Here is a 13,411-nt window from a genome sequence, read left to right as displayed (position 1 = left end):
TCCCTTCTCTGCCTCAGCGGTCACGTGGCCGCCTTCTCCATGTGTCTCTGTGTCTTCACATGGCCTTCTTACAAAACACCCATCATTGAAATTAGGGCCCACCCTTATTCAGCTTGACTTCATCTTAACCCAATTACATCTACCAAGAGTCTGTTTCCAAATAAGGTCATATCCTAAGGTTCCAGGGGAAGATAAATTTTGGGGAGACACTATTCGATCCAGTACAGAGATCTTGGGAGTGAACCCCTGAGAGTTCATAGATAGCCAGCAGGCATACTGGGGTGGAGGACATGGCCTCTGACTGTAGCACGTGAGCAAACAGCAACCTTGCCCCCACTGTAAAGTCCACTCTGAGAACTGTAAGTTTCATGTCTGTTCCAAAGATGCCATGAAGACCCTTGGCCCTAAGGGGAAAGGAGGGTAGAAGCTGCTGGTTCAGGAGCTGCTGGCTGGTGGGAGTTCTCAGGATAGAAAGGTAGGAAAAGCCAGGTATCTTTGGGAGAGTTCACCCAAAGTGGTCTGAGTGTTGAACTGAACCAAAGTGGAAATGATGCTGTGAAGTCACTTTTACAAAAGACGGGAAGGGACAGTGTTCCAAAGGGTCAAATAAGGAGGCCGTCAGGAGGGGACGCCAATCCAAAGGGGCCTGGGAAAGACTGCTTTTCCCTTAACAGATTAAGTCTAGCCAGGGAAGCCACTGTCTTCTGTAGGAAGGTGAGGAACAGTCTGGGAGACCCTCTGCCAGAGACCGAAGTGGGGTCCAGTTCTCAGAGAAGTCGCAGGGTCTAAATTATCCTAGGCTTCAGAAGAAATGCTTTGACTTTGAAATGTTGAATAGGTCATTCTGAATCAGGTCACTTTGAGCAGGTCGTTTTGAATCTCAAATAAGAAATCACAATATTCAGTATTAATTACAAACGAAAAAAGGGTGGCGGTGGTTATTCACGGAGTTTTAATACAAAATGAAAATGCGGAAAACATTTACTTTGATGAGTTGGTATTGATGCTGTATTTTGCCTTGAGAAGCTTCAACTCTTCTTCCTTCTTCTTCATGTCCATTTCCTGAAACGCCCTGCTGGCTAAGATGCAGCCACCAGAGCTAAGAAGTGTCACCGAGCACAGTGGGAAAGCTGGCACATCCCAGGGCCCGGACAAGGGCAGTGCCACGGGGCAGGTGAGGACATCTCATTAAGCACAGAGAAAGGTGTTGACAGGTCTCCTTAGAACTCTTCTCCCTTGTGACCAGCCTAACAGGACAAGACAATAGAGATCAAAAGTATTCAACTCATTAGGTTCCATTGTTTTTTTTTTAGCAATGGTGAGATGGAAAGTATGAGGTTGAGTACAGGCCAGAGTATTTAATGCATTTGTTAGAATTAAATGACAAATCCGCTTTCCAGTGTCTAGTGTAGTGTCTCCAATCATTTGGCAAGGATTTCCAACGTGTTTCTTGGAGACTCAGCCGTGCCCTGGTGATGCAGGAAAAAACGGGTGTTGGGGCGCGAGGAGGGCCGTGTCCCGGGCTTCCGTTGGGACGTCCCCCGCCAAGTGTGGGTCCTTGGCTTCGCGCAGGAAAGAATTCAAGAGCGAGCCCCAGTTGAGTGAAGGTAGATTTATTTAGAGAGATGCATCGAAAGGCCATGAGATGTGAGGGTTGGGTGCTCAGAGTAAAAGTAGGTACACACTCCATAGACAGAGTGCAGCCCGCCTCCGAAGAGGGGGAGAGGGGGCGGCCCTGAGGCACCATGTTGCCAGTTTTTATGGGCTCAATGGGTTCATATGCTAATAAGTGGAAGGACCAGTCTAACTAGCCTGGGGAAGGGGCTGGGATTCCTAGGAAGTTGGCCATTTCCCACTCTTCGGCCTTTTGTGGCTAGTCTTGGGACTGCCATGGTGCCTGTGGGCGTGTCATTCACCATGTTAATACATTACAATAAGCATATAATGAAGCTCAAGGTCTAATAGAAGTTAAATCTCCCATCATCTTGAGCCTCAAGGCCTCCTGGGGGTTGAAGCTTTCACCATTTTGATGTTAATTGCTGCAGCATCCTTGAATGGCTGTGCCCTGCCCCCTTCCTGTCTCACTGGGGGGCACCAGAGAGTGGATGAAAGTGTGCTTGCAGATCAGGGTGAGGCGTGGGCTTCCAGGTCAGATTTTGTGCTGACAAATGGCACTGCAGTGACACTTGTTTAGAGAGAGAATCACAAGCGATGGTTCTACCCACAGCCCTGCCGCTAGGACTTCTGTAACCACGGACGACTCGCTTCACTTCCCTTCATTCAGAAAAGGGCAGTAATTAAACAGTTAGGAGAACATTTTGTAAAGGTAACGGCGTGACTTGGTACAAGGCACCACCGCTGACATTAGCATCACCAGTGTCATCATCATTGTCCTCCTTTGGCACTGAAGGCTTAACGTTCTTTGGCGGCTCTTCCTAATCTCACTAATTTCATGTTTCCATGACTCCTTTCTCCAGAACTTCAGCTCCAGTCCACATAAGTATAGTTCATTCACATACGCACTTTCCTGTCTACTCGCTGGTTTACCTGTTGTCTGTCACTGGACGGTAGTGTCTGAACCACGCCCGTTTTGTTCCCTGCTGCACACCCAGTTTCATAAGGCCAAGGACAGAGTAGACACTAAGCAAGTATTCGCTGAACAAATGAATAAACAAGTGACTCTCGTGTAGTCTGGGGCTCGGTGGCTTCTTGCCAATTTCTGGGTTAAGGATCTCAGCAATCAAACCACAAGAAACTCAGTTAAACTCCTGATGCCCTGAATGGCACTTCGATATCTTGGAAGGGCTTTGATCATCAAAATAAACAACCACAACCAACTGGCAAAACTAGTAAGGGTCCACTAACTGGTTTCCCAGTATCCAATCTCTTCTTCATCAAGCGTATCCTCCCCTCTGCCACCAGAGATAATCCTCTCAATGATAAAGTTGGATTTGCCCATTCTCTTCTTACAATCCAACATGCCAGGCACTCATTTATTTATTCATTCCTCAAATATTTATTAAAATGATTACAAGAAATACAGGAAAGGATAGAGAAAGAAAAATACAGGTTTTTACAGTATTAGAGATAGAGGGATGACAGACGGTCGGACTAACCAGCTTAGACAGTGTCGCTGAGGTAAAACTTCAGGAAAGAAGCCTGAAAGGAACTGAGCACATCCAGACAAGGCCACATGAGGTTAAGTCTCCTGGCAGTCAGATCAGGGCAGAACCATAGCCTGACTCCGTAATGAATGGAGCCCTGAAGGTATTTCTCGCGAAGGACCATTACTTTTGGAATTTTCAAAACTCTTGAAGTAATTCAGATTTCTGGCAGTCAGCTTAGAGAGCAGCCTTCATGTTTCATGGTGGATGAATAAATAAAGTACTGCATAAAACGCTGGGCACGGTAAAGAAAAACGCAGAGAATGAAGGGCTCATCAGAAGCGGCTCAGAGGCCAGGTCTGAAAATAGAATCAAAAGGGCAAAGGAGTAAGAAATGGTGTGAGGGAGGGGATAAGGTGAAATGGGAAGCCAGAAATTCTCATTTTTAGATGATTCACTTACTAGCGGAGTGGCTTTGGATGACATGGCTAAACTTGAAACTTGGGTTTATCTTCTGCGCAAGGGAGGTGGCCCCATGGCCCTAGCGCGCACTTGCCTGGTCCATTTGGTCACTTGAGGGAGGGATAAGACCATGAATGCAAAAGCCCTTTGTACATACTGGATCATTTCACCTTTTCTAACAGCATCATTGAAATATCATCCACATCCACAATGAACCCATTTAAAGCACGCAGTTTAACAGTTTTTTTGGATATTCACAAGGTTATATATACAACCATCATCGTGATGAATTTTAGAAGATTTTCATCACCCAAAAAAAGATACCCTATAACTATTAGCAGTCATTCTTCCATTTCCCTCCCTCTCCCCCACTCCACACACACACACACCACCACCACCCCACCCCAGCCCCAGGCAACCATTAATCTACTCTCTGTCACTAGAGATTTTTCTATTTCATATAAATGGATTTATACAATCTGTGGTCTTTTGCAACTGGATCCTTTCATTAAGCTTAGTTTTCAAAGTTTATCCGTGTTGTAGCGTGTATCCGTTCTTCATTCCTATCTAATTTATTAACTAAGAACATCCCTTCCAGGGATATACCACATTCTCTAGTCACTCGTGCATTGATGGACGTTTGGGTTGCTTGCACTTTGGGGTATTATGAATAATGCTGCTATGACCATCTGTGCACAGGTTTTTGTGTAGACTTATGTTTTAACTTCTCCTGAGTGCATGCCTAGGCGTGGACTTGCTGGGTCATGTGGTAACTCTGACATTTTGAGGAGCTACCAACTTCTTTCCAAAGGCTGCACCATCTTACAAATTTTACCTTTCGGGTGCCTTTGAGGAACGCCTAGGAGACCGGTGTTCCTGGACAGAGTGAGCAGTGGGAAGAGGAGAATCTGAAAAAGACCCATAACAGGGGTTAGATCATGTAGGTCACTATGGGCTATTGGGGTAATTTTATTTTTACTCTCAAAAAGGTGCGAAGCCATCAGAAGATTTTGATCAAGACAATGACATGACCTAACTACCATTTTAACAGGACTCTACTGGAAGCGGTCCTGAGAGCAGACTGAAAAGGAAAGGGATTAGAGCACAGGCTGGTTACAAGATGATTATTACCGTGATCCTCATGAGGAATGTTGATGGCTTGGACCAAAATTGTTGGAGTTGGGATATATTCAGAAGGTAGCACTTCATTTCTCCAATAAAGATCAGAATCATTTTATAACTACCTCTAAGTCACATCCAAAATGTAACTGAGCTTTTTACTGATATTCTATTAATGTGTTGCACTGGAAGGAGTCCCCTGAATCTATAGATTAACTTGGGGGACACCTGTTACAATATGGTTTCTCCTGCATAGTCATGTGCCCCCATCTTCTTTTGTGCACCATAGTTAAGGGTTTGCAGTTTTCCTCCTGTAGCTTCTGTAAATTTCTTTTTAAGATCTTTGTCAGGAGAGACGTGTGTGTGTGTGTGTGTGTGTGTGTGTGTGTGTGTGTGTGTGTGTCTGTGTCTAACTGATTATGGCTGATCTAGAGAAAAAAATAACAGACTTCTGTGTATTTATTTTTTAACTGGCCATTTTACTCAACTCTTATTAGTTCTAATATTTTTCCTAAGTTTTTCAGTTTAATATTCATATGCCAAGAAATTTATTTATACATTTCCAATATTTAGGCATGCTAGGATATCTCCTGGATAGGTGAATTTTGATGGTAAGAAGGATTTGGAATGGATCTTACAGACAATGAAGGGTGGATCCCGGTGGTACACACCAATGGATCTCCAGGATTTGGGGACCAGAATGGGAACACCAGGTACCAGGATAGGAGTGTGGATGGGATTGGGGAGGGGAATGGTGAGGGGAGGGAAGAATGCAGCAGAAGGAAGCGCTAATAAAGGCGCTGAAATGAGGGCTTAAGTATTTAAAGCAAGCTTGGGTTCACTTGGGTTAGACTTATTAGAGAATTGGGAACTTACGAGGCTGGCAGCCTCACTGTATCTATGAAGGCAAAGAGGTCCAAAAAGGAGAAGAGAATCTTCCAAGGCTGCAAGGTTAATGGGTAAGCCTAGGCTAGGACGCAATCCAGGTCTCTTTCTGCTCAATGCATAACAGGTGGCCAGCCTCAGAGAGGAGGAGCCAAGCCAACAGGATGTCAAGAAGCAGAATCTTTGGCCCATCCCACGGCTTTTGGCTGGGGAGAAGGTGGAATATACCTTGTGTTCCCCACATCTCTGCAGGGTGTTGGATTGGAGAGAGAAACAGAAAGACGGACAGAAAGGAAGCAGAATACCAAGCCACCAACTACTTGCCCTTCTACAATTATTGGCCCTTGGGGAAATCCACTTACTTTCCTGGACCTCAGCTATTATCATCTTAAAAATATGGGTACCGCTGAAATTGGAGGCTACATCCAACTTACAGATATATTTTGGCTTTGCTATATTTGAAAGCAATTTTAATCATTTGACAGCATTTAGAAGTCATGAAAATCTACATAAAATCCGGATTTCTGGCTTTTCTTGAAAAGTGTGAAGGTCTTGTGACACTGGGCCAACTTGCCGCATACTATCCATTGCTTATTGTCCACGTGGAGGGTTATCACTGCCACCGTCCCTACCTGCTCACTGGTTTGGGTCACCCACCTTGCCTCCACGGGCTTTTGTAAAACAATCTCACGATATTTGCAGTTTCAACGGTCTGTGAGGGTGTCATGCTCCGATTCTCAGCATGATCCTGGCAAATACACCTCAAGTCAGGTTAGCCCACGTGTCTGTCCCTCTGAATACGTCCTCCCCTATGCTGCTGCAGGCTCGGCTGGTTTCTCCACTTCCCTGTAGTCTCAGCACATGTCCTCTTCCTGGAGCCCCAGCTGCGGGTCTTTGGCAGTAGAATTCCAGTCATCGCTGGTCATTGGGGTGTTCTCTATTTCTCCTCTAGACTAAATGGCCTGGCTTCTGGCTCCTGTCCAGCATGGCTTGGGAGGGAGGAAGTGACAGACCTGGCTTCCTTCCAGAACTGGTCCCTGTGACCTCTCTTTATCCCTTCATTCCACAAACTCCAGGGTAGCAAATGAGTCAGCATCGAATAGTGCCCGTTGTATATCTAAGGAAAAGAGCCCAGCGTTGACACTGGCTGCTCGGTCTGCTAGAGGCTCCTGCAGGATGGAGAGCAAGTGAGCAGAGAATGCAGCCGAGTGCCAACAGAGGCCAGCGCAGAGTCTGACGGAGCCCCAGGAACAGCCCTGTCCAGAGTGTGGTGAGCGGATGGTAAGACAACTTTTAGGAGCAGTAAGACAGGGGGCACTCATGCTGAAGTCAAGGATAGAGCTCCGAGAGCAATTTTTACAAACAGCCTGGGAGAGGATGAGAGTCTTAAGGACATCCAGGCAAAGACAGGGAGGTAAAAAGCACAGCAAGAGGGCCAAGCGGAAGCAGCTACTGCAGTAAGAGAACACAAGGTCACTGAGTTGAGTGTGGGCTGACGTAACGGATTATGAGAAACAGATCTTAGCCATGAGGCCGAGGCACAAGAAGAAGTAAGCGCATTTGGGGGCCACCTAGAAAACAGGTCAGGATGACAATTAAAGCCGCAGGAGGGCAGCCCCTCTATGTGAAATTGGCAGGCAGCGCCGGCTAACGGTCTGGGCTGCCCAGGGTCTGAAAACAGCCCTACGTCAAGTTGATGTTGTGGTTAAGTGTCAGCTCCGCGTGAATTCCGTGGCTTCAGCTTCCCATGTTCTTAAACTAATTTGATACACATTCCTCCCCCAAACTGCTCTCTCCGTTGTGTTCTCATGAATAATATCCTAATCCTTTAATTGCCTAAAGAGCAACATGTATTTACCCTCCTGTCCTCTCTCATTTACCATAAAACCCCCAAGTGGTACAATTGTTACCTTTCTTAAATCTATCAAACCCCATCTCCTTCTATTGTTGGGAATTAGGCTCTGAGTCTTACCATTCCTTGTGTGATGCTTCTCCCACAGCTCTCTAACTAATTCAACTCTCTGCCCAGTGTTTGCACCAGATCCAACCTTCCTCTATACAGAAGCCTGAGTGATCTTTAAGGGGATGAAAACCTAGTGTATAGCCCTGGCTTAAATCCATTCCAGGCCCCACTCTATAGTTTTTAGGGGAGGTAACTATCTGACTTGGAACCTCTTTTTCAGCCGTTCTCCCCACTTCCTTCTCATGATACAAAATCGCTGGGAATTTAAAGGGCCAGAGCCTTTCTCACTGCCGTGCCTGCAACTGGAATGCCTTCCATGCTTTCTCATCCGGACAGCTCTTAACCATCCTTCAAAAGCCATTCAGATGTCTCCATCTCTAGGAAATGATTCCTGAAACTCCAGCCTGTGTTGGGTGCTTCTGGCACTTGACCACATTGTCTGGTAATCGATGCCTTCATTACCAGACTAGCTTCCCCACAAGGACAGACACGTTACAGGCCCCATCACTTATCAAACTGGGTGTCCTCTGTACCTAGCACAGTGCTTGGGCAGAGCTGGGCATAACTGTTGAATGAGTGAATAAATGAGCAAAATGTTTGAATAAATGAATGGCTCAATCGTTTCGTCTTCAGCCAATCTACTACTCCTCAAGGTCTCAGGCTGAACTGAATTCTCTACCAGTGGAAACTTACTCTGGGACCTTTATAAGGCACTTAGAGAGCCCGCTGAATCAAATACAATCAAATTACTAATCAATTTATTCACTTCTCTGTTCTCCAAAATTAGGAGCATGAGGATGAGTATGTATGAACATGTGTAATTATAGACACTTAAGCACATAAATTATCTGACAGGGCTCCTGGAGCTGTGCTCATAGGAGTGAGATGTTTATTTCCACCTGTCTTCACTGGAGAGCTGTCTCTGGAGTTCCATACTCCAAAACCAAAGTGGCTAGAGTCTCTCTCCACTTTTAACTTATTCCTTGCCTGTTCTTTGATATTCTGCTTTAAAAGCACCAGAACTCTCCAGGGGCATTCCTGGGTGAGGTAGACCTATGGGATGAGTGGAGATGAAATGTGGTATTGCAGGCTTTGAAATTTCATCACATGCCCAGGAAACTAAATGTTCCTCTTGTTGGTCTTTTTTTCAAAGGATTAGCCGATAACACCAAGTTCTCTAGTCCTTTGATTCTTAAAAAGAAGACAGGAAAAATGAAAAAATAAAAATTCCTCCTGTTGTTACAGAGAGAGGCTGGAATTAGTATATGCTGTTTCAAAAAAGAGTTCTCAAGGAACTCACACCATGTGCTAACCCAGAGTGCTGGCCGTTCAGGGTTGCTGTGGTCTCCAGACCATGGGCGAGATCATGGACAAACCTGTCCTAATGACAGCAAGAGTGTTTGGGAAGTATACGTCCTAAATGTTGGGGAAAGGTATCTGTCACCTGCATAACACCAGTAATGGTGAAAGGAAGAGGCTTTTGAAACTACAAGATCCTGGTTCAAATCCCAGGTCCACGATTACCAGTTGTATAAACTTGAGCAAATTAATTAACTCTCTGAGTCTCTGCTTTCTAGTCTACACATCAGGACAAATAATAAATATCTCATAAGACTGTTTAAAAGGTCATGGGGGGAGGGGGTATAGCCCAAATGGTAGGGTGTGTGCTTATCAAGCGTAAGGTCCTGGGTTCAAGCCCCAGAACCTCTGCCAAAAAAAAAAAAAAAAACAAAAACACACACACAAAAAAACCCTAATAATGAATGAATAAATAGACCTAATGACCTCCCCCACAAAAAATTAAAAAATTTATTAATAAAATAAATAAAAAGTTAAACATTATAGTGTATGCAAAACATCCAGCAAAAATCCTGCTATTTAGTGAGAAATTAGTAATAGTCCCTTCCTGCCTCTATCTCAGGCAATTACTAGACTAAAAGCTTAATCTTTGGTAAATATGGGATTATCAATGCTGTCTTCAGTAGGTCACGGTTTCATTTGCTGACATTCCTGCTTTTCAGTTTTGAAATACTGTGAGTTTTATAATTGTCAACTACAATTGGTTTTGGTTTGGGTTTTTTTTTTTTTTTTTTTTTTTGGTAAATCTACTATACAACATGGTATACATGTTTATTGGGACTTTTGACTGATTATCTTTAAATAACCAGGTTTAAGTTATATTTGCAAGTAAAAGATTACACAGCACCCTGCCCCACTGCTAAGAGACAGATAATGTAATTTCCCCAAATTTGCTTGTACAGTAACACTTTTTTGCAGTTAAACACCAGGTGAATTTTTTTCCTCCTTTTGAAACAGAGCAAACGAAAAAGGGGTTTGAAACAGAGCAAGCAAAAAACGGTTTTTTTTCACACTGCTTCATATTGCAAACGTGAACCTCTGACAGAAATGTTTAAGAGCTGCTGGACAACAGGGTGACCATTACCTTCTGAAATATCTACAAAACTGGCCAATCCATCTCCCGCTTCAGAATGAGACTTAATTTCTCATGGGCCCCTAATGAGTTTACTTTACTATTCAGGGAGCAATTATTCAAGTCAGTCACTTATAGAATCCTGCCTGGAGAACCTGAATGAGACTAGGTTATCTGTGACCATGAACTCACAAAGGACTCCACTCCTGCAGCGTAAATCCAGCTAGATTTGTGGTTCATCAGGTGGTCATTTGAAAACCCAGCAAGAGGCATCACAGAGATATCGGATTAGATTTTTTTCCAACATAAACTTGAGAAATTGTGGTTCTATGTTAGTGAACTTCAGAAAAGGATGCTATGAGGTCAAACCCCCTTTCCAGCTTCAGCCCAAATGCCCTTAGAGTTCTGTGAACGTGTGAAGTAAGACAGGCAACTTCCTAGTAATGAAATCCTCATTCTAATACCACAGGATTTACTAGGTCGCCAGTGGCGAACCCCATCGCAAAGCAGAAAGGCGCAGAGGATGCTTTTCCAAGGATTTTAAGGCGACTATTTTGTCATAAAATCATAGGCTGTTAAAGCTGGAAGTGTCCTCAAGAGTTTATTTAATCTAATTTCCTCTTTTGTAGAAAACTAGACCACTGTGACCCAGAAAAGGGAAGCCACCCAGCTAATTAATAATTTAAGCTAGTGAGGAACCTACTCAGCCTTTCCATTTATTGTTTAATATAAAAAATGCCATCCCGAGGTCTCTGCTTAACTCTTAATAACCACGTGCAGCAGGCAAGGCAAGTAACATGATTCTTTTCCAGGCTGGAGATTCAAAGGTTAAAGGGCGGCCGTGGGGAAAGAACACAGGGCTTTGAACTGTGATTCTGGGAGTCTGGCCTTTTCCTGCTTCCACGTTGAATGTCCCCTGGTTAGTCACAAGTCAGGCCGAGGACTCAGATCGCTAGAACAAGCCAAATGGGAATTAGCCTGTGCTGCAGGGTAAGCAGGCAGGCCTCCTTTTTTTTTTTTTTTTTTTTTTTTAAAGGGCTCTCAATTGATGGGAGTGTCAGAACTGCAGTAATCCTGCTGTATCCAAATGGAACCTGAAAATGGAGAGGTAGAGAAATCTGGTGCTAACAGGCAACTCTTCCCTGCTGCAATACTGGAGCCTCCTCTCTCTCCCCCATCTCAAATCCGGAAACCCTATCTGAGACTTGATTCGTGATTTACTTAAGTGGTGATTCTTACCAACTAGACACAGGACTTGCCGAGCAGAACCCTGTGACTTTAGGCAGATCACTCTCCCCTCTCTGGGCCTCAGTTTCCCCATCTGAGAAGAGGGGCTGCCCAGAAGCTCTCTAAGTCTCCTGTTGTATTCCCAAGGGATTAAGCGGCACCGTCAGGGTTTGCTTCCTCCCACCCGTGTCTCAGGCCCCACTCTCTCCGCAGTTCGACCTGTTGTGCTGCGAGTCTGCATCCCCTATGCCCCCTGCCCCCTCCTGCCCCATCCTGGTCTTCTGAGCAGTGGGTTTAGAACTTACCGGTCAGCGCAGTAATAGAAGCTACTTGACAATTTAGTGATGGCTCCATATGGCCTGGTCCTACCATCCCCCATTTTCATGGAATAAATTCTTGAGAGTTATCACTCAGGATAAATACACTTTTTTTCACCATCCTGACAAGACTGGCCTCTTTTCGTTGTTTGCTTCCCAACCGAAATGTCACTTCCTCAGAGAGACCACGTCTACCATCCACTCAACATCAGTCACCAGATCACTATCCTATCCCCGTCACATTTGAACTTCTCTAAGGACACTCATCAGCATGACACATTGTTCTCATTTATCAGGTTAGTTATTGACTGTCTTTTACCTCCAGAGGGAGAACAAAATCTAGAACGTGGTCGGGCACACCGTAGAGATGCAAGAAATACTTGCTGGGTGGATAGATGCGTGGATGCAAGGATACTGTGACGGGATGGGGTATTAAAGACTATCTCGTCAAGACTTCCGACTCTGCAGATGAGTCTGTGGTGCCCAAAGCAATACAAGAGCTGGACCAGGGAGTTAAGCACATCACTGGCTGAGCAGGACAGCTGCTAAGAACTTCTGATTCCCAGTTCAACAATCTTTCCACTCTAAGTTAAATTAGGAAGACAGAGATCTGTTTATGAGCCCTAGGAGATCTGAAGAGAGGAGCTCATTGAAAACAGTGGAAAGGGGTGGGGGGGGACCTTTGTGTTGAGAAGGGATTGGTCACAGGAGTGATTTTTATAGGTAGGAGGCAAAAAGCCGAGGTATTGCATGATTCACCCGCTTAAACATAACTTTGGCATTAATTAATGAGAATTATTATCTCCATTTTATTTTGTAAATTTTTTGTCACTTTCAAAAAAATCTATTATTTTACTTATTGCTATAATGGATTTTCTTCTTTCAGGAAAAAAAAAACAGACTCTATTTTAATTTTCTTTACGTCTTAGATCTCTTTTGTGCATACTGAGTACTTCTTTACGTCCATGATCTTTTCTTGTATGATTCCTTTATTAACCATATATGTTTCAATCAGGGCCCAAATACTAAAATGCTAAATTGTGGTATTTCACACTACTCAATTCTGTACTTGATATTCTTTCTTCTGGAATACCCTTACCCCATTTTCCCTCCTAGAAAATTCCTATTTCTTGGTCAAAATCCAATTTTTAAGCCACTTTTCCAAAAAAAAATCACATTTGACCATGAACCTTGTATCAGTCAAATATTGCTGTGGAACAACAACAGAATACCGTATCTAATTGACAGACAATGAGCATTTACTTCTTGCTTATGAGTGTGGGGGTCAACTGTTCTAAGCTGGGCTAAAAGAGGTAGTAACTTCTGCTTCAGGCTACAGAGCTGTTGGCCTGGCCTGGCTTCCTGGGTCTATGTGTGTTTCACCTTCTTTCTGAGACAATCAGCTGAGCAGGACATGTTCTTCTCCTTGCTAAGAAGTACAAGAGCCACACACACACAGTTCCACAAACACAGTTCAACCTTCTGTTTGCCTTCTGTTTGCTAACATCCATTGGTCAAGGCAAATAGCATGGCCAACCAAAGTCATGGGACAAGAAAGTATAATTTTTCCTGCAGAGATGGACAGAACTGCATAAATTATATGCCCAAGGCCATGGGCACAGAGGGGTCAAGACTTGGTATCAATCCATGCCTCCCAATATTCACAGCAGCACTATTCATAACAGCCAAGACATGGGAGCAACCCAAGTGCCCATCAACAGACAATGGGATTAAGAAGATGTAGTATATACATAGAACAGAACAATGAAACAATGCAATTTGCAGCAACATAGGACCTAGAGAATATTATGCTGAGTGAAATAAATCAGAGAAAGATAAATACTGTGTGATACCATTTATACATGGAATCTAAAAAATAATACAAATGAATATATATGCAAAA

This window comes from Camelus bactrianus, chromosome 28, assembly GCF_048773025.1.
Source record: "Camelus bactrianus isolate YW-2024 breed Bactrian camel chromosome 28, ASM4877302v1, whole genome shotgun sequence".
NCBI classification, from domain to species: Eukaryota; Metazoa; Chordata; class Mammalia; order Artiodactyla; family Camelidae; genus Camelus; species Camelus bactrianus.
The sequence above is the reverse complement of the archived record's forward strand: the minus strand, read 5'-3'. Positions refer to the sequence as shown.